Raw genomic sequence first — 21685 nt, forward strand, 5'->3', positions numbered from 1 at the left:
CCCTCAAAGTTTCAGGTCTCTACGACGTAAGGCCTTTGCCAACCCTCCCCCCCTCACCGCTTCCCAGATGGGCGTCGCCTTTGCCGGCTCCCCTGCCGCTGCGTCATTGTGTCATCGCTTCTCGGCCTTTTGGCTAAGATCAAGTGTAGTATCTGTTCTTATCAGTTTAATATCTGATACGTCCCCTATCCGGGGACTGCATATTAAATTGATTTTTGGCACATGGAGCCGGAACCGGGGCTTGCTCCGTCCACTCCACGCATCGACCTGGTATTGCAGTGCCTCCAGGAACGGTGTGCTTCCCCTTTTTGGGGACTGCGACTTGTTGTGACTAATAGAAGAACCAACAACACCACTGGAATTTTGTCAGAGAATACAGAAATACGCAGGAAGCGCATACAGAATGACGATGAGGTGACGCAACGATGACCGTGCCACAGAGAAAGCAGCAAGCTGCGGTCATATGAGCATAGGGAAAAAAGAAGAACAAAAGCGTCGGTTGCCGGCCGGCTGACTCATCACCGTCACAGCACGTTTTTTGATGTCCCTCTTATTTGAGAGTCTTTACCAACGAGCTGATGAGTCGAATCAGGGGTTTGTGTTGGATGGATTAGGGACACCTGATTCAAATCAAGGTCACGCACGCACGCACGCAGCAGTCAAGCAATGGAAGGTGCCCCGTCCTTCCTTTTCTTGGGGGAGGGGAAGGTCACCGTGTTTGAGGATGGCGAAGGGGGATAGGGCGCCTCTGCCTGGAGGCCAGGCAACTCATACTTACCTGGCAGGGGAGACACCATGATCAGGAAGGTGGTTCACCCAGGGCGAGGCTCGGCCATTGCACTCCGGTTGTGCTGACCCCTGCGAATTCCCCAAATGTGGGAATCTCGACTGCATAATTTATGGTAGTGGGGGACTGCGTTCGCGCTCTCCCCTGTACACACTGGTTAAAAGCAGATAGCGTGGAGGGAAAAAGCGTGCGGTTCTTGACGCTTGTGGCGCCGCCCACTGCCCCAAAGGGTGAAGTTGCACCAGTTTTGTTATGTTTCTGTCTCTTTCTGCTGTGTCAGCCAGTGACCCGGAGAGTTCAGAGAACTGAACTGCGTTTGTTTTCATCGAGGTTGTCGAAACCTGCGACCGGTTTGCCGAATGTGGTTTTTCCCACAAACTTTGATATTCAACGGACGAGTTGATTGACAGCAGTGGTCCCAAAGGCAAAGTTGTTCGGATGGAGGTTTTCTGTCGTATGGTACGACTGTCTCGTGCGCGTGCTGTGAAAAAGCACGCGACATACGTTCGCCTATAGCCGCTCTCATGTTGTTGCTTTTTCATTTTAAAGCGCCACTAGGTGGCCATTCACCGCGTCCTTTCTCGCCTGACCCCAGACTGAGCCCGTGCACGGGTGTACCGGCTTGGGTGAAATTGTCTCGTTCCGTCCAAGAGCTATAGCCGTTCTAGCAGACCCCGCCTCGCCCAGCCCGTAGGTTTCGGCCTGCCGCCGCCAAGCTGAATCGAAATTCCCACTTTTTTTCCGATCTGGACGGACAGTCAGACTCCAGAGAATCTTTCTGCACTGGTTTGGGCCAGATCGGGCAAAAGACCTAGGACTAGTGTGCAAAAGTAGGTTTTTCACAAAATCCCAAATACCCGAAAATTTCGCCAGCGCAACCTTCGAATCCGAGGCATGCGTCTCGCTCGGCTCGAGCCAAGGATTCCGATGATATAAGACACTTGGTTCTGCGGCGTGCGGTTTGGGAGCTACGAGCCATTTCGTGCCGGGCCCATCGGGGGGCCAGCCTTGGTGATGTTGTAGAGCGAGTGGCTAGTACCATCCCTCAAAGTTTCAGGTCTCTACGACGTAAGGCCTTTGCCAACCCTCCCCCCCTCACCGCTTCCCAGATGGGCGTCGCCTTTGCCGGCTCCCCTGCCGCTGCGTCATTGTGTCATCGCTTCTCGGCCTTTTGGCTAAGATCAAGTGTAGTATCTGTTCTTATCAGTTTAATATCTGATACGTCCCCTATCCGGGGACTGCATATTAAATTGATTTTTGGCACATGGAGCCGGAACCGGGGCTTGCTCCGTCCACTCCACGCATCGACCTGGTATTGCAGTGCCTCCAGGAACGGTGTGCTTCCCCTTTTTGGGGACTGCGACTTGTTGTGACTAATAGAAGAACCAACAACACCACTGGAATTTTGTCAGAGAATACAGAAATACGCAGGAAGCGCATACAGAATGACGATGAGGTGACGCAACGATGACCGTGCCACAGAGAAAGCAGCAAGCTGCGGTCATATGAGCATAGGGAAAAAAGAAGAACAAAAGCGTCGGTTGCCGGCCGGCTGACTCATCACCGTCACAGCACGTTTTTTGATGTCCCTCTTATTTGAGAGTCTTTACCAACGAGCTGATGAGTCGAATCAGGGGTTTGTGTTGGATGGATTAGGGACACCTGATTCAAATCAAGGTCACGCACGCACGCACGCAGCAGTCAAGCAATGGAAGGTGCCCCGTCCTTCCTTTTCTTGGGGGAGGGGAAGGTCACCGTGTTTGAGGATGGCGAAGGGGGATAGGGCGCCTCTGCCTGGAGGCCAGGCAACTCATACTTACCTGGCAGGGGAGACACCATGATCAGGAAGGTGGTTCACCCAGGGCGAGGCTCGGCCATTGCACTCCGGTTGTGCTGACCCCTGCGAATTCCCCAAATGTGGGAATCTCGACTGCATAATTTATGGTAGTGGGGGACTGCGTTCGCGCTCTCCCCTGTACACACTGGTTAAAAGCAGATAGCGTGGAGGGAAAAAGCGTGCGGTTCTTGACGCTTGTGGCGCCGCCCACTGCCCCAAAGGGTGAAGTTGCACCAGTTTTGTTATGTTTCTGTCTCTTTCTGCTGTGTCAGCCAGTGACCCGGAGAGTTCAGAGAACTGAACTGCGTTTGTTTTCATCGAGGTTGTCGAAACCTGCGACCGGTTTGCCGAATGTGGTTTTTCCCACAAACTTTGATATTCAACGGACGAGTTGATTGACAGCAGTGGTCCCAAAGGCAAAGTTGTTCGGATGGAGGTTTTCTGTCGTATGGTACGACTGTCTCGTGCGCGTGCTGTGAAAAAGCACGCGACATACGTTCGCCTATAGCCGCTCTCATGTTGTTGCTTTTTCATTTTAAAGCGCCACTAGGTGGCCATTCACCGCGTCCTTTCTCGCCTGACCCCAGACTGAGCCCGTGCACGGGTGTACCGGCTTGGGTGAAATTGTCTCGTTCCGTCCAAGAGCTATAGCCGTTCTAGCAGACCCCGCCTCGCCCAGCCCGTAGGTTTCGGCCTGCCGCCGCCAAGCTGAATCGAAATTCCCACTTTTTTTCCGATCTGGACGGACAGTCAGACTCCAGAGAATCTTTCTGCACTGGTTTGGGCCAGATCGGGCAAAAGACCTAGGACTAGTGTGCAAAAGTAGGTTTTTCACAAAATCCCAAATACCCGAAAATTTCGCCAGCGCAACCTTCGAATCCGAGGCATGCGTCTCGCTCGGCTCGAGCCAAGGATTCCGATGATATAAGACACTTGGTTCTGCGGCGTGCGGTTTGGGAGCTACGAGCCATTTCGTGCCGGGCCCATCGGGGGGCCAGCCTTGGTGATGTTGTAGAGCGAGTGGCTAGTACCATCCCTCAAAGTTTCAGGTCTCTACGACGTAAGGCCTTTGCCAACCCTCCCCCCCTCACCGCTTCCCAGATGGGCGTCGCCTTTGCCGGCTCCCCTGCCGCTGCGTCATTGTGTCATCGCTTCTCGGCCTTTTGGCTAAGATCAAGTGTAGTATCTGTTCTTATCAGTTTAATATCTGATACGTCCCCTATCCGGGGACTGCATATTAAATTGATTTTTGGCACATGGAGCCGGAACCGGGGCTTGCTCCGTCCACTCCACGCATCGACCTGGTATTGCAGTGCCTCCAGGAACGGTGTGCTTCCCCTTTTTGGGGACTGCGACTTGTTGTGACTAATAGAAGAACCAACAACACCACTGGAATTTTGTCAGAGAATACAGAAATACGCAGGAAGCGCATACAGAATGACGATGAGGTGACGCAACGATGACCGTGCCACAGAGAAAGCAGCAAGCTGCGGTCATATGAGCATAGGGAAAAAAGAAGAACAAAAGCGTCGGTTGCCGGCCGGCTGACTCATCACCGTCACAGCACGTTTTTTGATGTCCCTCTTATTTGAGAGTCTTTACCAACGAGCTGATGAGTCGAATCAGGGGTTTGTGTTGGATGGATTAGGGACACCTGATTCAAATCAAGGTCACGCACGCACGCACGCAGCAGTCAAGCAATGGAAGGTGCCCCGTCCTTCCTTTTCTTGGGGGAGGGGAAGGTCACCGTGTTTGAGGATGGCGAAGGGGGATAGGGCGCCTCTGCCTGGAGGCCAGGCAACTCATACTTACCTGGCAGGGGAGACACCATGATCAGGAAGGTGGTTCACCCAGGGCGAGGCTCGGCCATTGCACTCCGGTTGTGCTGACCCCTGCGAATTCCCCAAATGTGGGAATCTCGACTGCATAATTTATGGTAGTGGGGGACTGCGTTCGCGCTCTCCCCTGTACACACTGGTTAAAAGCAGATAGCGTGGAGGGAAAAAGCGTGCGGTTCTTGACGCTTGTGGCGCCGCCCACTGCCCCAAAGGGTGAAGTTGCACCAGTTTTGTTATGTTTCTGTCTCTTTCTGCTGTGTCAGCCAGTGACCCGGAGAGTTCAGAGAACTGAACTGCGTTTGTTTTCATCTAGGTTGTCGAAACCTGCGACCGGTTTGCCGAATGTGGTTTTTCCCACAAACTTTGATATTCAACGGACGAGTTGATTGACAGCAGTGGTCCCAAAGGCAAAGTTGTTCGGATGGAGGTTTTCTGTCGTATGGTACGACTGTCTCGTGCGCGTGCTGTGAAAAAGCACGCGACATACGTTCGCCTATAGCCGCTCTCATGTTGTTGCTTTTTCATTTTAAAGCGCCACTAGGTGGCCATTCACCGCGTCCTTTCTCGCCTGACCCCAGACTGAGCCCGTGCACGGGTGTACCGGCTTGGGTGAAATTGTCTCGTTCCGTCCAAGAGCTATAGCCGTTCTAGCAGACCCCGCCTCGCCCAGCCCGTAGGTTTCGGCCTGCCGCCGCCAAGCTGAATCGAAATTCCCACTTTTTTTCCGATCTGGACGGACAGTCAGACTCCAGAGAATCTTTCTGCACTGGTTTGGGCCAGATCGGGCAAAAGACCTAGGACTAGTGTGCAAAAGTAGGTTTTTCACAAAATCCCAAATACCCGAAAATTTCGCCAGCGCAACCTTCGAATCCGAGGCATGCGTCTCGCTCGGCTCGAGCCAAGGATTCCGATGATATAAGACACTTGGTTCTGCGGCGTGCGGTTTGGGAGCTACGAGCCATTTCGTGCCGGGCCCATCGGGGGGCCAGCCTTGGTGATGTTGTAGAGCGAGTGGCTAGTACCATCCCTCAAAGTTTCAGGTCTCTACGACGTAAGGCCTTTGCCAACCCTCCCCCCCTCACCGCTTCCCAGATGGGCGTCGCCTTTGCCGGCTCCCCTGCCGCTGCGTCATTGTGTCATCGCTTCTCGGCCTTTTGGCTAAGATCAAGTGTAGTATCTGTTCTTATCAGTTTAATATCTGATACGTCCCCTATCCGGGGACTGCATATTAAATTGATTTTTGGCACATGGAGCCGGAACCGGGGCTTGCTCCGTCCACTCCACGCATCGACCTGGTATTGCAGTGCCTCCAGGAACGGTGTGCTTCCCCTTTTTGGGGACTGCGACTTGTTGTGACTAATAGAAGAACCAACAACACCACTGGAATTTTGTCAGAGAATACAGAAATACGCAGGAAGCGCATACAGAATGACGATGAGGTGACGCAACGATGACCGTGCCACAGAGAAAGCAGCAAGCTGCGGTCATATGAGCATAGGGAAAAAAGAAGAACAAAAGCGTCGGTTGCCGGCCGGCTGACTCATCACCGTCACAGCACGTTTTTTGATGTCCCTCTTATTTGAGAGTCTTTACCAACGAGCTGATGAGTCGAATCAGGGGTTTGTGTTGGATGGATTAGGGACACCTGATTCAAATCAAGGTCACGCACGCACGCACGCAGCAGTCAAGCAATGGAAGGTGCCCCGTCCTTCCTTTTCTTGGGGGAGGGGAAGGTCACCGTGTTTGAGGATGGCGAAGGGGGATAGGGCGCCTCTGCCTGGAGGCCAGGCAACTCATACTTACCTGGCAGGGGAGACACCATGATCAGGAAGGTGGTTCACCCAGGGCGAGGCTCGGCCATTGCACTCCGGTTGTGCTGACCCCTGCGAATTCCCCAAATGTGGGAATCTCGACTGCATAATTTATGGCAGTGGGGGACTGCGTTCGCGCTCTCCCCTGTACACACTGGTTAAAAGCAGATAGCGTGGAGGGAAAAAGCGTGCGGTTCTTGACGCTTGTGGCGCCGCCCACTGCCCCAAAGGGTGAAGTTGCACCAGTTTTGTTATGTTTCTGTCTCTTTCTGCTGTGTCAGCCAGTGACCCGGAGAGTTCAGAGAACTGAACTGCGTTTGTTTTCATCGAGGTTGTCGAAACCTGCGACCGGTTTGCCGAATGTGGTTTTTCCCACAAACTTTGATATTCAACGGACGAGTTGATTGACAGCAGTGGTCCCAAAGGCAAAGTTGTTCGGATGGAGGTTTTCTGTCGTATGGTACGACTGTCTCGTGCGCGTGCTGTGAAAAAGCACGCGACATACGTTCGCCTATAGCCGCTCTCATGTTGTTGCTTTTTCATTTTAAAGCGCCACTAGGTGGCCATTCACCGCGTCCTTTCTCGCCTGACCCCAGACTGAGCCCGTGCACGGGTGTACCGGCTTGGGTGAAATTGTCTCGTTCCGTCCAAGAGCTATAGCCGTTCTAGCAGACCCCGCCTCGCCCAGCCCGTAGGTTTCGGCCTGCCGCCGCCAAGCTGAATCGAAATTCCCACTTTTTTTCCGATCTGGACGGACAGTCAGACTCCAGAGAATCTTTCTGCACTGGTTTGGGCCAGATCGGGCAAAAGACCTAGGACTAGTGTGCAAAAGTAGGTTTTTCACAAAATCCCAAATACCCGAAAATTTCGCCAGCGCAACCTTCGAATCCGAGGCATGCGTCTCGCTCGGCTCGAGCCAAGGATTCCGATGATATAAGACACTTGGTTCTGCGGCGTGCGGTTTGGGAGCTACGAGCCATTTCGTGCCGGGCCCATCGGGGGGCCAGCCTTGGTGATGTTGTAGAGCGAGTGGCTAGTACCATCCCTCAAAGTTTCAGGTCTCTACGACGTAAGGCCTTTGCCAACCCTCCCCCCCTCACCGCTTCCCAGATGGGCGTCGCCTTTGCCGGCTCCCCTGCCGCTGCGTCATTGTGTCATCGCTTCTCGGCCTTTTGGCTAAGATCAAGTGTAGTATCTGTTCTTATCAGTTTAATATCTGATACGTCCCCTATCCGGGGACTGCATATTAAATTGATTTTTGGCACATGGAGCCGGAACCGGGGCTTGCTCCGTCCACTCCACGCATCGACCTGGTATTGCAGTGCCTCCAGGAACGGTGTGCTTCCCCTTTTTGGGGACTGCGACTTGTTGTGACTAATAGAAGAACCAACAACACCACTGGAATTTTGTCAGAGAATACAGAAATACGCAGGAAGCGCATACAGAATGACGATGAGGTGACGCAACGATGACCGTGCCACAGAGAAAGCAGCAAGCTGCGGTCATATGAGCATAGGGAAAAAAGAAGAACAAAAGCGTCGGTTGCCGGCCGGCTGACTCATCACCGTCACAGCACGTTTTTTGATGTCCCTCTTATTTGAGAGTCTTTACCAACGAGCTGATGAGTCGAATCAGGGGTTTGTGTTGGATGGATTAGGGACACCTGATTCAAATCAAGGTCACGCACGCACGCACGCAGCAGTCAAGCAATGGAAGGTGCCCCGTCCTTCCTTTTCTTGGGGGAGGGGAAGGTCACCGTGTTTGAGGATGGCGAAGGGGGATAGGGCGCCTCTGCCTGGAGGCCAGGCAACTCATACTTACCTGGCAGGGGAGACACCATGATCAGGAAGGTGGTTCACCCAGGGCGAGGCTCGGCCATTGCACTCCGGTTGTGCTGACCCCTGCGAATTCCCCAAATGTGGGAATCTCGACTGCATAATTTATGGTAGTGGGGGACTGCGTTCGCGCTCTCCCCTGTACACACTGGTTAAAAGCAGATAGCGTGGAGGGAAAAAGCGTGCGGTTCTTGACGCTTGTGGCGCCGCCCACTGCCCCAAAGGGTGAAGTTGCACCAGTTTTGTTATGTTTCTGTCTCTTTCTGCTGTGTCAGCCAGTGACCCGGAGAGTTCAGAGAACTGAACTGCGTTTGTTTTCATCGAGGTTGTCGAAACCTGCGACCGGTTTGCCGAATGTGGTTTTTCCCACAAACTTTGATATTCAACGGACGAGTTGATTGACAGCAGTGGTCCCAAAGGCAAAGTTGTTCGGATGGAGGTTTTCTGTCGTATGGTACGACTGTCTCGTGCGCGTGCTGTGAAAAAGCACGCGACATACGTTCGCCTATAGCCGCTCTCATGTTGTTGCTTTTTCATTTTAAAGCGCCACTAGGTGGCCATTCACCGCGTCCTTTCTCGCCTGACCCCAGACTGAGCCCGTGCACGGGTGTACCGGCTTGGGTGAAATTGTCTCGTTCCGTCCAAGAGCTATAGCCGTTCTAGCAGACCCCGCCTCGCCCAGCCCGTAGGTTTCGGCCTGCCGCCGCCAAGCTGAATCGAAATTCCCACTTTTTTTCCGATCTGGACGGACAGTCAGACTCCAGAGAATCTTTCTGCACTGGTTTGGGCCAGATCGGGCAAAAGACCTAGGACTAGTGTGCAAAAGTAGGTTTTTCACAAAATCCCAAATACCCGAAAATTTCGCCAGCGCAACCTTCGAATCCGAGGCATGCGTCTCGCTCGGCTCGAGCCAAGGATTCCGATGATATAAGACACTTGGTTCTGCGGCGTGCGGTTTGGGAGCTACGAGCCATTTCGTGCCGGGCCCATCGGGGGGCCAGCCTTGGTGATGTTGTAGAGCGAGTGGCTAGTACCATCCCTCAAAGTTTCAGGTCTCTACGACGTAAGGCCTTTGCCAACCCTCCCCCCCTCACCGCTTCCCAGATGGGCGTCGCCTTTGCCGGCTCCCCTGCCGCTGCGTCATTGTGTCATCGCTTCTCGGCCTTTTGGCTAAGATCAAGTGTAGTATCTGTTCTTATCAGTTTAATATCTGATACGTCCCCTATCCGGGGACTGCATATTAAATTGATTTTTGGCACATGGAGCCGGAACCGGGGCTTGCTCCGTCCACTCCACGCATCGACCTGGTATTGCAGTGCCTCCAGGAACGGTGTGCTTCCCCTTTTTGGGGACTGCGACTTGTTGTGACTAATAGAAGAACCAACAACACCACTGGAATTTTGTCAGAGAATACAGAAATACGCAGGAAGCGCATACAGAATGACGATGAGGTGACGCAACGATGACCGTGCCACAGAGAAAGCAGCAAGCTGCGGTCATATGAGCATAGGGAAAAAAGAAGAACAAAAGCGTCGGTTGCCGGCCGGCTGACTCATCACCGTCACAGCACGTTTTTTGATGTCCCTCTTATTTGAGAGTCTTTACCAACGAGCTGATGAGTCGAATCAGGGGTTTGTGTTGGATGGATTAGGGACACCTGATTCAAATCAAGGTCACGCACGCACGCACGCAGCAGTCAAGCAATGGAAGGTGCCCCGTCCTTCCTTTTCTTGGGGGAGGGGAAGGTCACCGTGTTTGAGGATGGCGAAGGGGGATAGGGCGCCTCTGCCTGGAGGCCAGGCAACTCATACTTACCTGGCAGGGGAGACACCATGATCAGGAAGGTGGTTCACCCAGGGCGAGGCTCGGCCATTGCACTCCGGTTGTGCTGACCCCTGCGAATTCCCCAAATGTGGGAATCTCGACTGCATAATTTATGGTAGTGGGGGACTGCGTTCGCGCTCTCCCCTGTACACACTGGTTAAAAGCAGATAGCGTGGAGGGAAAAAGCGTGCGGTTCTTGACGCTTGTGGCGCCGCCCACTGCCCCAAAGGGTGAAGTTGCACCAGTTTTGTTATGTTTCTGTCTCTTTCTGCTGTGTCAGCCAGTGACCCGGAGAGTTCAGAGAACTGAACTGCGTTTGTTTTCATCGAGGTTGTCGAAACCTGCGACCGGTTTGCCGAATGTGGTTTTTCCCACAAACTTTGATATTCAACGGACGAGTTGATTGACAGCAGTGGTCCCAAAGGCAAAGTTGTTCGGATGGAGGTTTTCTGTCGTATGGTACGACTGTCTCGTGCGCGTGCTGTGAAAAAGCACGCGACATACGTTCGCCTATAGCCGCTCTCATGTTGTTGCTTTTTCATTTTAAAGCGCCACTAGGTGGCCATTCACCGCGTCCTTTCTCGCCTGACCCCAGACTGAGCCCGTGCACGGGTGTACCGGCTTGGGTGAAATTGTCTCGTTCCGTCCAAGAGCTATAGCCGTTCTAGCAGACCCCGCCTCGCCCAGCCCGTAGGTTTCGGCCTGCCGCCGCCAAGCTGAATCGAAATTCCCACTTTTTTTCCGATCTGGACGGACAGTCAGACTCCAGAGAATCTTTCTGCACTGGTTTGGGCCAGATCGGGCAAAAGACCTAGGACTAGTGTGCAAAAGTAGGTTTTTCACAAAATCCCAAATACCCGAAAATTTCGCCAGCGCAACCTTCGAATCCGAGGCATGCGTCTCGCTCGGCTCGAGCCAAGGATTCCGATGATATAAGACACTTGGTTCTGCGGCGTGCGGTTTGGGAGCTACGAGCCATTTCGTGCCGGGCCCATCGGGGGGCCAGCCTTGGTGATGTTGTAGAGCGAGTGGCTAGTACCATCCCTCAAAGTTTCAGGTCTCTACGACGTAAGGCCTTTGCCAACCCTCCCCCCCTCACCGCTTCCCAGATGGGCGTCGCCTTTGCAGGCTCCCCTGCCGCTGCGTCATTGTGTCATCGCTTCTTGGCCTTTTGGCTAAGATCAAGTGTAGTATCTGTTCTTATCAGTTTAATATCTGATACGTCCCCTATCCGGGGACTGCATATTAAATTGATTTTTGGCACATGGAGCCGGAACCGGGGCTTGCTCCGTCCACTCCACGCATCGACCTGGTATTGCAGTGCCTCCAGGAACGGTGTGCTTCCCCTTTTTGGGGACTGCGACTTGTTGTGACTAATAGAAGAACCAACAACACCACTGGAATTTTGTCAGAGAATACAGAAATACGCAGGAAGCGCATACAGAATGACGATGAGGTGACGCAACGATGACCGTGCCACAGAGAAAGCAGCAAGCTGCGGTCATATGAGCATAGGGAAAAAAGAAGAACAAAAGCGTCGGTTGCCGGCCGGCTGACTCATCACCGTCACAGCACGTTTTTTGATGTCCCTCTTATTTGAGAGTCTTTACCAACGAGCTGATGAGTCGAATCAGGGGTTTGTGTTGGATGGATTAGGGACACCTGATTCAAATCAAGGTCACGCACGCACGCACGCAGCAGTCAAGCAATGGAAGGTGCCCCGTCCTTCCTTTTCTTGGGGGAGGGGAAGGTCACCGTGTTTGAGGATGGCGAAGGGGGATAGGGCGCCTCTGCCTGGAGGCCAGGCAACTCATACTTACCTGGCAGGGGAGACACCATGATCAGGAAGGTGGTTCACCCAGGGCGAGGCTCGGCCATTGCACTCCGGTTGTGCTGACCCCTGCGAATTCCCCAAATGTGGGAATCTCGACTGCATAATTTATGGTAGTGGGGGACTGCGTTCGCGCTCTCCCCTGTACACACTGGTTAAAAGCAGATAGCGTGGAGGGAAAAAGCGTGCGGTTCTTGACGCTTGTGGCGCCGCCCACTGCCCCAAAGGGTGAAGTTGCACCAGTTTTGTTATGTTTCTGTCTCTTTCTGCTGTGTCAGCCAGTGACCCGGAGAGTTCAGAGAACTGAACTGCGTTTGTTTTCATCGAGGTTGTCGAAACCTGCGACCGGTTTGCCGAATGTGGTTTTTCCCACAAACTTTGATATTCAACGGACGAGTTGATTGACAGCAGTGGTCCCAAAGGCAAAGTTGTTCGGATGGAGGTTTTCTGTCGTATGGTACGACTGTCTCGTGCGCGTGCTGTGAAAAAGCACGCGACATACGTTCGCCTATAGCCGCTCTCATGTTGTTGCTTTTTCATTTTAAAGTGCCACTAGGTGGCCATTCACCGCGTCCTTTCTCGCCTGACCCCAGACTGAGCCCGTGCACGGGTGTACCGGCTTGGGTGAAATTGTCTCGTTCCGTCCAAGAGCTATAGCCGTTCTAGCAGACCCCGCCTCGCCCAGCCCGTAGGTTTCGGCCTGCCGCCGCCAAGCTGAATCGAAATTCCCACTTTTTTTCCGATCTGGACGGACAGTCAGACTCCAGAGAATCTTTCTGCACTGGTTTGGGCCAGATCGGGCAAAAGACCTAGGACTAGTGTGCAAAAGTAGGTTTTTCACAAAATCCCAAATACCCGAAAATTTCGCCAGCGCAACCTTCGAATCCGAGGCATGCGTCTCGCTCGGCTCGAGCCAAGGATTCCGATGATATAAGACACTTGGTTCTGCGGCGTGCGGTTTGGGAGCTACGAGCCATTTCGTGCCGGGCCCATCGGGGGGCCAGCCTTGGTGATGTTGTAGAGCGAGTGGCTAGTACCATCCCTCAAAGTTTCAGGTCTCTACGACGTAAGGCCTTTGCCAACCCTCCCCCCCTCACCGCTTCCCAGATGGGCGTCGCCTTTGCAGGCTCCCCTGTCGCTGCGTCATTGTGTCATCGCTTCTCGGCCTTTTGGCTAAGATCAAGTGTCTTGTCGAACGGTTGAGACTGCGATCGCCTCTTTAAGGTTTCCTGGCTCGAGAGCTTCTGGTGTCCCGAGCCGTACAACTTTTTAGAGGGAGAGTGACCCTGCTGGTTTTACAGGTTAGCAGTTTTAAGGTAAGACTTTTATTCTTTTATCTATTTATTGTATTTATTGTTCTTTTACGTTTTTTTTTAGGCTGTCGGTGCCTCCACCATGTCGGCTGCTCGTGCCGGCATGCGGAGGCACCACAGCGTGCGATTTTTATTTAGAGAGGTGGAGGGTAAGCTCCTGGGGTTGTCTCGTTTAGACTTCTCCAGGAAGCTCATCCAAAAAACCCTCAATTTTAATGCCAGTGATTTAAATTGTTTAATGACTCTGCCCCTGAACAAAGGTTTCGATGTCAGTTTTAGATCTGCTTCCTTGTTGCAAGATTTCTGGCAACGATTTGAGCATTGCAAGACCCAGTTCTCCATGTTCAATGTTGAGAAACTTTCTGACAATTCTATTAAAACAGTGATTGTTAGAATGTTCAATGAAACAGTGAGTGGAGATGATGTTGCTGTATGGCTGGGTAGATTTTGCACGGTTCGAAGTCCACCAGTCAAGGTGCTTGACGAAGACGGCATCTGGAATTGCGCTTGGAGAGTTCCCATTAAACAGTGGGAAGATCCAAGCGGATTCCAGGGTCTGAGTCATTTACCCTCAATGATTGTGCTGGGAGAGAACCGCGGCTACATTCATTATCAGGGAATGCCCAAATTGTGCCGAAAATGTGGGAAAATGGGACACCTCGCTGAGGCATGCCAAGAAATTGTGTGTAGGAAGTGCAGAGAAATTGGTCACATTTTTGAGGAATGTACCAATGGCAGACGGTGTAATCTCTGTGGAGATGCTAACCATTTCTACAGAGATTGCCCTAAAAGTTTTGCCAACAAGTTGAAAGGGAACAAAATGGCCGCCCCACCAAAGGAACAATCAAAAGAACAAAGAGAGGAGGAGGCGGGCCCTGAGGTTTTGGCGGGAATTTCACATTCCCAGCCAGCCTCAGGGATTGGACAAGAAGAAAGAAGTGGGGCGGCCACAGGGGCGGAGTCAGAATTCGTTAATGAAAAGGGGGAGGAAGCCACTCCCCAACAAGAAAAAAGCAAAGACAAAATGGAGGAGGAGGAAGATGAAACGGCTTCCTCCCTCTACACCGTATCGGAGGTTAGTGGGGTGGATAGTGGGAGTGAAACCGAGTGTTCACTCCCAAATGCTCAAGTGCAGAAAAGGTCTGCGAGATCTCCTCTGCTTCAAACAGAGGAGAAAAGGCTGCGGGCATCGCATCGGCCAGATAGTTCCTCTTCGGAAGATCTGAACCGTATGTGGCCTGCAGACTCTCCAAATGAAGTCTCCTTTCTGCACTTTAAGCTAAGAACATCGTCACCAAAGGATCCACAAGAGGTTTCCTCTGTGGATTCTGAGGCGGCGAGCACTTGCCCTCCTGACCCCAGTTTATCTGGGGAAAAGGAAAGGCAGGTGCAACAAGAAGTAACATGATTTTAATGCAATTTCTGTAGTCTTTTTATCTGTTTTTATTTTCATCAATGCTTGTATTTTTAACCATACTGCTCATGGCCCTCACTACAATCAATGTGAGAAGTGTGAGGTCTACTTTGCGAGCACAGAGTGTTTTATCATGTTTAAATAATTTTAAGTCAGACATCTATTTATTGCAAGAGTGTGCTCTGCCCTTTTTAACCAATTACAGAAAATGGGAAGAGCTGTGGACCAAAGGACCCTCCATCTGGAGTGGCTCCAATTTTAACAGAAATGACGGTGTGGCCATTTTAATAAAAAATCCCAACATCTTGGTGAAGGGCAGCACTGTGGTGAGGGATGGGCGGGCAATTTTAGTTAATCTGACTTTTTTAGGTAAGGATTTTAATGTTTTAAATTTGTATGGTTACACAAGTAAAAATGACAGATACAAGCTTTTAGAAGATTTGCAGCCCCACATGTTAGGTAGGGCTCCCCTAGTGGTAGCAGGGGATTTTAACTGTGTTTTAACAAAAAAAGATAGGAAAAGGGTAGGAGAAGATTTTAAGGTCGACAAGACATCGGTTTTATTAAATAAATTGGTCAAAGATTTTAAGTTAGTCGACTGTTTTAAAACAATGCATCAGAGAGAGGAGGGCTACACCTGGTTCAGTGGTGATGGCGCCAGAGCCTCTCGTATCGACTATATTTTTACAAGGGACTGCCCGCCAACCGATGCAACATTGACCCCCCTTTTCTTCACTGACCACATGATGGTCTCCTGCACCCTTTCACTACCCACGGGTGTGACAGTAGGGGGAGGGCTGTGGAAGCTGAACTGCTCCCTATTAAAAGATGAGGAAGTGGTTCGAGAGTATAGGGAGCAGTTCAGCCAATGGCAGACCCTCCAAGACTTTTTTGACTCACGAGCACAGTGGTGGGAGATGGTAAAACAAAGGACAGGACATTTTTTTAGAAAAATAGGAAAGGAGAAAAAGAATAAAGAAAAAAGACGCATGATGGGGCTGCAAAAAAGACTGCAGAGATATTTTAACCTTTTAAATAATGGATTGGATTTTAAGGAGGAAATAAAGGAAGTAAAGAAAGAAATGTCAGTTTTATCCGAAACTCAAAGTAAGGGAGTAATTTTAAGATGCAAAGAAAAAGAGATAGAAGAAGGAGAAAAGTGTACAAGATATTTTTTTAAAAAGACTATTTCACGGGGAGGCTCAATAACAATCTTAAAAACTTTTAGAGGGAGGGAGGCAAAAAATATGGAGGACATTTTAGGGGAAATAGAACTTTTTTATAGTGATTTATACAGCCCAAAGAATGTACACAATGGCATCTTAAATGAAGTTTTAGAATTTTTAGAAACAAAGATAAAGAGTCCAAATGTGCTTTTAGCCCAGGATTTTACTCTTTTAGAATTAAATAAATCTCTCAAAAGTTTTAAAAAAGGGAAGTCCCCAGGAATGGATGGACTTCCCTTGGAGTTTTATTTGACTTTCTGGGACATTTTAGCACATGACTTACTGACAGTTTTTAAAGAATTTGAGACTCTCGACAGACTTCCGGACAGCTTTAGAGTAGGGATAGTTTCGCTTTTATATAAAAAAGGAGACAGGACTGACTTGAAGAACTGGAGACCAATCACGCTTTTAAATTTTGATTGTAAACTTTTTAGTAAGATTTTAGCTACACGCATGTCAACTGTTTTAGAGGACGTAATCCACCTGGATCAAGCATGCGCTGTGCCCGGTAGGAAGATCACAGACAGCCTGGTACTGATTAGAGACGCCATCTGTTACGCGAGAGACAGAAACATTCGGCTAGTAGTCCTAAATTTAGATTTTGAAAAAGCTTTTGACCGCATCTCGCACCAGTTCCTTTTTAAGGTACTGGAAAAAATGGGGTTCCCAGGGAGGTTTATAGCTTGGGTGGGACTGCTATACAACAGTCTAGTCAGTAAATTTGCAGTTAATGGGCATTTATCCAAAGCTGTAAACATTCACAGCGGCGTCCGTCAGGGGTGTCCTTTATCTCCCCTACTGTATGTGGCCTGCATTGAGCCACTGGCACAAATCTTGAGAAGGGATAAATGGATTAAAGGACTGGACGTCCCAGGGACTGGTGGACTGACCGCAACCTGTGTTTTATATATGGACGACGTAACCCTTTTAGCGACTGACCTTTTATCAGTACGAAGAGCACTTGACTTGACTGACTGGTACGGTCGGGCCTCGGGCGCTAAGCTCAACAGGAGTAAGTCCGAGGCCCAGCTCTTCGGGCCGTGGGGAAACGTGGACACAGGCGGACTGGATTTGGATTTTAAAGGCAACGACCTGACAGTTTTAGGAGTAAAATTTGACAGAGAGGGTGGAGGACGGGGAAACTGGACTGACATCTTAGGGAAAGTTAGGCAAAGACTGGGGTTTTGGGGACTCAGACAACTGACAATTGAAGGCAAGGTTTTAGTTTTTAAAGCTGTAATTTTACCACTAATTTTACTTGTTTCTTCTGTTTTTAGTCCCCCAAGGCGATTCCTGGCCAACCTGGAGAGGGCGGTATTTTATTTCCTGTGGGGGTCCAAATGGGAACGAGTAAAAAGGGAGGTCTTTAAAAAAAGAAAGGAAAATGGCGGAAAAGGCCTCCCGGACCCCCACTTGTTTTTAGGTAGCCGCTTTACCGCCCTCCACATCGGATATGCGCTGACCCCATCCAGAGAGAATAAGACAGCGGCCATGGCTCGTTTCTGGATGGGGTCCTACCTAAGAAGCATAAAAATTTTATCAATCGACCTGAAAACCCCAGTGTCTTTTAATTTGCCAAAAGAGTACAGTTTTATAAAGAAATTTTTAAAAAAATTCCTTTTAGAGACAAATGATGCAAGCATTTTAACTAACCACAAATCCCTCATCTCTCTTGTGCAGGACCGGGAAGTGGTGAGTCCAGTTCCAGGCCTCACACTAAGTGAGGCCAAAGACGTTTGGAGGAACGCAGCCCACCCAGCTCTCCAGAACAGACACAAGGACTTATCGTGGATGGTGGCTCATGAGATCCTCCCGGTCAGGGCGGTTATGCACTCCAGAGGCATGGCCAAAAACTCCATCTGCCCACGGTCCGGGTGCAACCACCCGGAGACCGTCCACCATCTGCTCTGGGAGTGCGGTGCTGCGCGGGACCTGTGGGCCAGGGCCGGCCCCCTGTTTTTCCCAAGCCTGCCAGCGGGTGGGGCCCAGGTGGACTACAAGCTCGCCATCCTGGGGGTGGGTCAGGGCCTCAAAGCCCAAACATCGCAAGAATTTGCCTCGCTCTGGCTCACCCTCAACCTGATAAAGGATGCCATCTGGGTCACCAGAAACTGATGCTGATGAAAGCTGATGAGTCGAATCAGGGGTTTGTGTTGGATGGATTAGGGACACCTGATTCAATTCAAGGTCACGCACGCACGCAGCAGTCAAGCAATGGAAGGTGCCCGGTCCTTCCTTTTCTTGGGGGAGGGGAAGGTCACCGTGTTTGAGGATGGCGAAGGGGGATAGGGCGCCTCTGCCTGGAGGCCAGGCAACTCATACTTACCTGGCAGGGGAGACACCATGATCAGGAAGGTGGTTCACCCAGGGCGAGGCTCGGCCATTGCACTCCGGTTGTGCTGACCCCTGCGAATTCCCCAAATGTGGGAATCTCGACTGCATAATTTATGGTAGTGGGGGACTGCGTTCGCGCTCTCCCCTGTACACACTGGTTAAAAGCAGATAGCGTGGAGGGAAAAAGCGTGCGGTTCTTGACGCTTGTGGCGCCGCCCACTGCCCCAAAGGGTGAAGTTGCACCAGTTTTGTTATGTTTCTGTCTCTTTCTGCTGTGTCAGCCAGTGACCCGGAGAGTTCAGAGAACTGAACTGCGTTTGTTTTCATCGAGGTTGTCGAAACCTGCGACCGGTTTGCCGAATGTGGTTTTTCCCACAAACTTTGATATTCAACGGACGAGTTGATTGACAGCAGTGGTCCCAAAGGCAAAGTTGTTCGGATGGAGGTTTTCTGTCGTATGGTACGACTGTCTCGTGCGCGTGCTGTGAAAAAGCACGCGACATACGTTCGCCTATAGCCGCTCTCATGTTGTTGCTTTTTCATTTTAAAGCGCCACTAGGTGGCCATTCACCGCGTCCTTTCTCGCCTGACCCCAGACTGAGCCCGTGCACGGGTGTACCGGCTTGGGTGAAATTGTCTCGTTCCGTCCAAGAGCTATAGCCGTTCTAGCAGACCCCGCCTCGCCCAGCCCGTAGGTTTCGGCCTGCCGCCGCCAAGCTGAATCGAAATTCCCACTTTTTTTCCGATCTGGACGGACAGTCAGACTCCAGAGAATCTTTCTGCACTGGTTTGGGCCAGATCGGGCAAAAGACCTAGGACTAGTGTGCAAAAGTAGGTTTTTCACAAAATCCCAAATACCCGAAAATTTCGCCAGCGCAACCTTCAAATCCGAGGCATGCGTCTCGCTCGGCTCGAGCCAAGGATTCCGATGATATAAGACACTTGGTTCTGCGGCGTGCGGTTTGGGAGCTACGAGCCATTTCGTGCCGGGCCCATCGGGGGGCCAGCCTTGGTGATGTTGTAGAGCGAGTGGCTAGTACCATCCCTCAAAGTTTCAGGTCTCTACGACGTAAGGCCTTTGCCAACCCTCCCCCCCTCACCGCTTCCCAGATGGGCGTCGCCTTTGCAGGCTCCCCTGCCGCTGCGTCATTGTGTCATCGCTTCTCGGCCTTTTGGCTAAGATCAAGTGGTCTGGTCTGACGGTAGAGACAGCGATCGCCTCTTGTTGGACCTTTGTCTCGTGTGTTGCTTGTCACACGGGACATACAGCCTTCAGGAGGTACATTGACAAGCGGCTTTTAGGGGACGACTCGTTCTTCGAGGAATCTACTTGGTTTTAAAGGTAAGCAGGTTTTTATATTATTTATTTATTTATTTGTTTATTTATTTAAATTATTGCTTATTTTATTGCTTGATTTTAGCCGCAGCGTGCTGTTGGTGCCTCCATCATGTCGGCTGCTCGTGCCGGCGTGAGGAGGCACCACAGTGTGCGTTTTAAATTTAAAAGAAAAGAGGATGGTACTCTCCAGGGCATGTCCAGACTGGACTTTTCCAGGAAGTACATCCAACAGACTCTGGGTTTTAAAGCTACAGACATAAACTGTTTATTGACTCTGCCCCTGAACCATGGTTTTGATGTGAGTTTTACATCTGCTTCTCTGTTGAGTACTTTCTGGTCTCGGTTTGAAACATGTAAAGCCAATTTCTCCATGTTCACAGTGGAAAAGCTAACTGATAATTCACTGAAAGTGGTGATTGTCAGGATGTTTAATGAAACTGTGAGTGGAGAGGATATTGTTGTATGGTTGGCAAGATACTGCTCTATTCGTGGACCACCAGTCAAGGTTTTAGATGAGGACGGTATCTGGAGCTGTGCGTGGAGAGTGCCCATCAAACAATGGGCAGATCCCAACAGCTACCATGGTCTGAGTCAAATACCATCAATGATTGTGTTGGGCGAGAATAGAGGCTACATCCACTACCAAGGGATGCCCAAGCTTTGCCGCAAATGTGGCAAACTTGGACATCTCGCCGAGGCATGTCAGGAAGTAATATGCAGAAAGTGTAGAGAAATTGGACACACCTTTGAAGAGTGCCAAAATGGCAGAAAGTGTAACCTCTGTGGAGAATCAACCCATCTCTACAGAGATTGCCCTAAAAGTTTTGCCAACAAGTTGAAAAACAACAAAATGGCCGCCCCACCCAATGTACAAACAAGTGAGGAGGCGGGCCCTGAGGTTTTGGCGGGAAATTCAATATCCCAGCCAGCCTCAGGGATTGGACAGGAAGGAGGAAGTGGGGTGGCCACAGGGGCGGAGTCAATTTTAGCAGTTGAACGAGGGGAGGAAGCCAATCCTCAAGAAGAAAGTAAAGAGAAAATGGAGGAGGAAGAGGAGGAAACGGCTTCCTCCCTAGAAACAGTCCCGGAGCTGAGTGTTGTGGACAGTGGGAGTGGAACTGATTGTTCTCTCCCCAATGCTCAAGTGCAGAAAAGGTCTGCGAGATCTCCTCTGGTTCAAACAGAGGAGAAAAGGCTGAGGGCATCGCATCGGCTAGATAGTTCCTCTTCGGAAGATCTAGACCGTATGTGGCCCCCAGAATCTCCAAATGAAGTCTCTTTTCTGCACATAAAGCTAAGAACATCGTCGCCAAAGGAGTGGCAAGAGTTCCCCTCTGTGGCTCCTGAGGCGCCAAGCACTTGCCTTCCTGATTCCAGTATTTCTGGGGAAAAGGAAAGAGAAGTGCAACAAGATGTAACATGATTTTAATTCTGTCTTTGTAGTCCACTCTTGTTTTATCTTTTAAATGACTTGTACCTTTTTAGCCATACTGCTCATGGCTCTCACTATCTCTACAATTAATGTGAGAAGTGTGAAGAGCAATATGCGAGCACAGAGCGTCTTATCCTTTTTAAAATATTTTAAGTCAGATGTGTTTTTATTGCAAGAATGTGGTTTGCCGTTTTTACCAAATTACAGGAAATGGGAGGAGCTCTGGACCCCAGGACCTTCCATTTGGAGCGGGTCCAATTTTAACAAAAATGATGGTGTTGCTATTTTAATTAACAATAAGAATATCTTGGTGAAGGGCAGCACTGTGGTGAAGGACGGGCGGGCAATTTTAGCAAATCTGACTTTTTTAGGTAAGGATTTTAACGTTTTAAATGTATATGGTTTTACGGATAAAAATGAAAGGTATGAGTTTTTAGAAGACCTGCAGCCCCACATGCTAGGTAGGGCTCCTTTAGTGGTAGCAGGGGATTTTAACTGTGTTTTATCAAAGAAGGACAGAAAGAGGGTGGGAGATGATTTTAAGATTGATAAGACATCGGTTTTATTACAAAGCTTAGTTAGAGATTTTAGGTTAGTTGACTGTTTTAAAATAATGCATCAAAGAGAGGAGGGCTTCACCTGGTTCAGTGGTGACGGCACCAAAGCCTCTCGAATCGACTACCTATTTACAAGAGATTTCCCGCCAACCGATGCTACATTGACCCCACTCTTCTTCTCAGACCACTTAATGCTATCTTGCACTCTTTCACTGCCCACTGGTGTGACAGTAGGGGGAGGTCTGTGGAAGCTGAACTGCTCCCTCTTAGAAGATGAGGAGGTAGTCAGAGAATATAGGGAGCAGTT

The 21685-nt window shown here is 50.5% G+C and overlaps 15 non-coding genes across 15 annotated transcripts; all 15 read left to right on the top strand.

The window, feature by feature from the left end:
• The first annotated feature begins 113 nt into the window (after nucleotides 1-113).
• On the top strand, nucleotides 114-304 carry LOC137079966 (U2 spliceosomal RNA). Its single transcript, XR_010905891.1, has one exon. It is a non-coding gene; the product is annotated as a U2 spliceosomal RNA (small nuclear RNA).
• A 466-nt stretch (nucleotides 305-770) lies between these two features.
• Nucleotides 771-934, top strand: LOC137080476 (U1 spliceosomal RNA). Its single transcript, XR_010906328.1, has one exon. It is a non-coding gene; the product is annotated as a U1 spliceosomal RNA (small nuclear RNA).
• A 1008-nt stretch (nucleotides 935-1942) lies between these two features.
• On the top strand, nucleotides 1943-2133 carry LOC137079967 (U2 spliceosomal RNA). Its single transcript, XR_010905892.1, has one exon. It is a non-coding gene; the product is annotated as a U2 spliceosomal RNA (small nuclear RNA).
• A 466-nt stretch (nucleotides 2134-2599) lies between these two features.
• On the top strand, nucleotides 2600-2763 carry LOC137080477 (U1 spliceosomal RNA). Its single transcript, XR_010906329.1, has one exon. It is a non-coding gene; the product is annotated as a U1 spliceosomal RNA (small nuclear RNA).
• Nucleotides 2764-3771: 1008 nt separating this feature from the next.
• On the top strand, nucleotides 3772-3962 carry LOC137079968 (U2 spliceosomal RNA). Its single transcript, XR_010905893.1, has one exon. It is a non-coding gene; the product is annotated as a U2 spliceosomal RNA (small nuclear RNA).
• Nucleotides 3963-4428: 466 nt separating this feature from the next.
• On the top strand, nucleotides 4429-4592 carry LOC137080478 (U1 spliceosomal RNA). The gene has a single exon (XR_010906330.1). It is a non-coding gene; the product is annotated as a U1 spliceosomal RNA (small nuclear RNA).
• Nucleotides 4593-5600: 1008 nt separating this feature from the next.
• Nucleotides 5601-5791, top strand: LOC137079969 (U2 spliceosomal RNA). Its single transcript, XR_010905894.1, has one exon. It is a non-coding gene; the product is annotated as a U2 spliceosomal RNA (small nuclear RNA).
• Nucleotides 5792-6257: 466 nt separating this feature from the next.
• LOC137079631 (U1 spliceosomal RNA) lies at nucleotides 6258-6421 on the top strand. The gene has a single exon (XR_010905579.1). It is a non-coding gene; the product is annotated as a U1 spliceosomal RNA (small nuclear RNA).
• A 1008-nt stretch (nucleotides 6422-7429) lies between these two features.
• On the top strand, nucleotides 7430-7620 carry LOC137079970 (U2 spliceosomal RNA). The gene has a single exon (XR_010905895.1). It is a non-coding gene; the product is annotated as a U2 spliceosomal RNA (small nuclear RNA).
• A 466-nt stretch (nucleotides 7621-8086) lies between these two features.
• On the top strand, nucleotides 8087-8250 carry LOC137080479 (U1 spliceosomal RNA). Its single transcript, XR_010906331.1, has one exon. It is a non-coding gene; the product is annotated as a U1 spliceosomal RNA (small nuclear RNA).
• A 1008-nt stretch (nucleotides 8251-9258) lies between these two features.
• On the top strand, nucleotides 9259-9449 carry LOC137079971 (U2 spliceosomal RNA). Its single transcript, XR_010905896.1, has one exon. It is a non-coding gene; the product is annotated as a U2 spliceosomal RNA (small nuclear RNA).
• Nucleotides 9450-9915: 466 nt separating this feature from the next.
• Nucleotides 9916-10079, top strand: LOC137080480 (U1 spliceosomal RNA). The gene has a single exon (XR_010906332.1). It is a non-coding gene; the product is annotated as a U1 spliceosomal RNA (small nuclear RNA).
• A 1008-nt stretch (nucleotides 10080-11087) lies between these two features.
• On the top strand, nucleotides 11088-11278 carry LOC137080019 (U2 spliceosomal RNA). Its single transcript, XR_010905941.1, has one exon. It is a non-coding gene; the product is annotated as a U2 spliceosomal RNA (small nuclear RNA).
• Nucleotides 11279-11744: 466 nt separating this feature from the next.
• On the top strand, nucleotides 11745-11908 carry LOC137080482 (U1 spliceosomal RNA). Its single transcript, XR_010906333.1, has one exon. It is a non-coding gene; the product is annotated as a U1 spliceosomal RNA (small nuclear RNA).
• Nucleotides 11909-18034: 6126 nt separating this feature from the next.
• LOC137080483 (U1 spliceosomal RNA) lies at nucleotides 18035-18198 on the top strand. The gene has a single exon (XR_010906334.1). It is a non-coding gene; the product is annotated as a U1 spliceosomal RNA (small nuclear RNA).
• Nucleotides 18199-21685: the final 3487 nt, after the last annotated feature.

Source organism: Pseudorasbora parva, chromosome 6 (assembly GCF_024679245.1).
Source record: "Pseudorasbora parva isolate DD20220531a chromosome 6, ASM2467924v1, whole genome shotgun sequence".
NCBI lineage: Eukaryota > Metazoa > Chordata > Actinopteri > Cypriniformes > Gobionidae > Pseudorasbora > Pseudorasbora parva.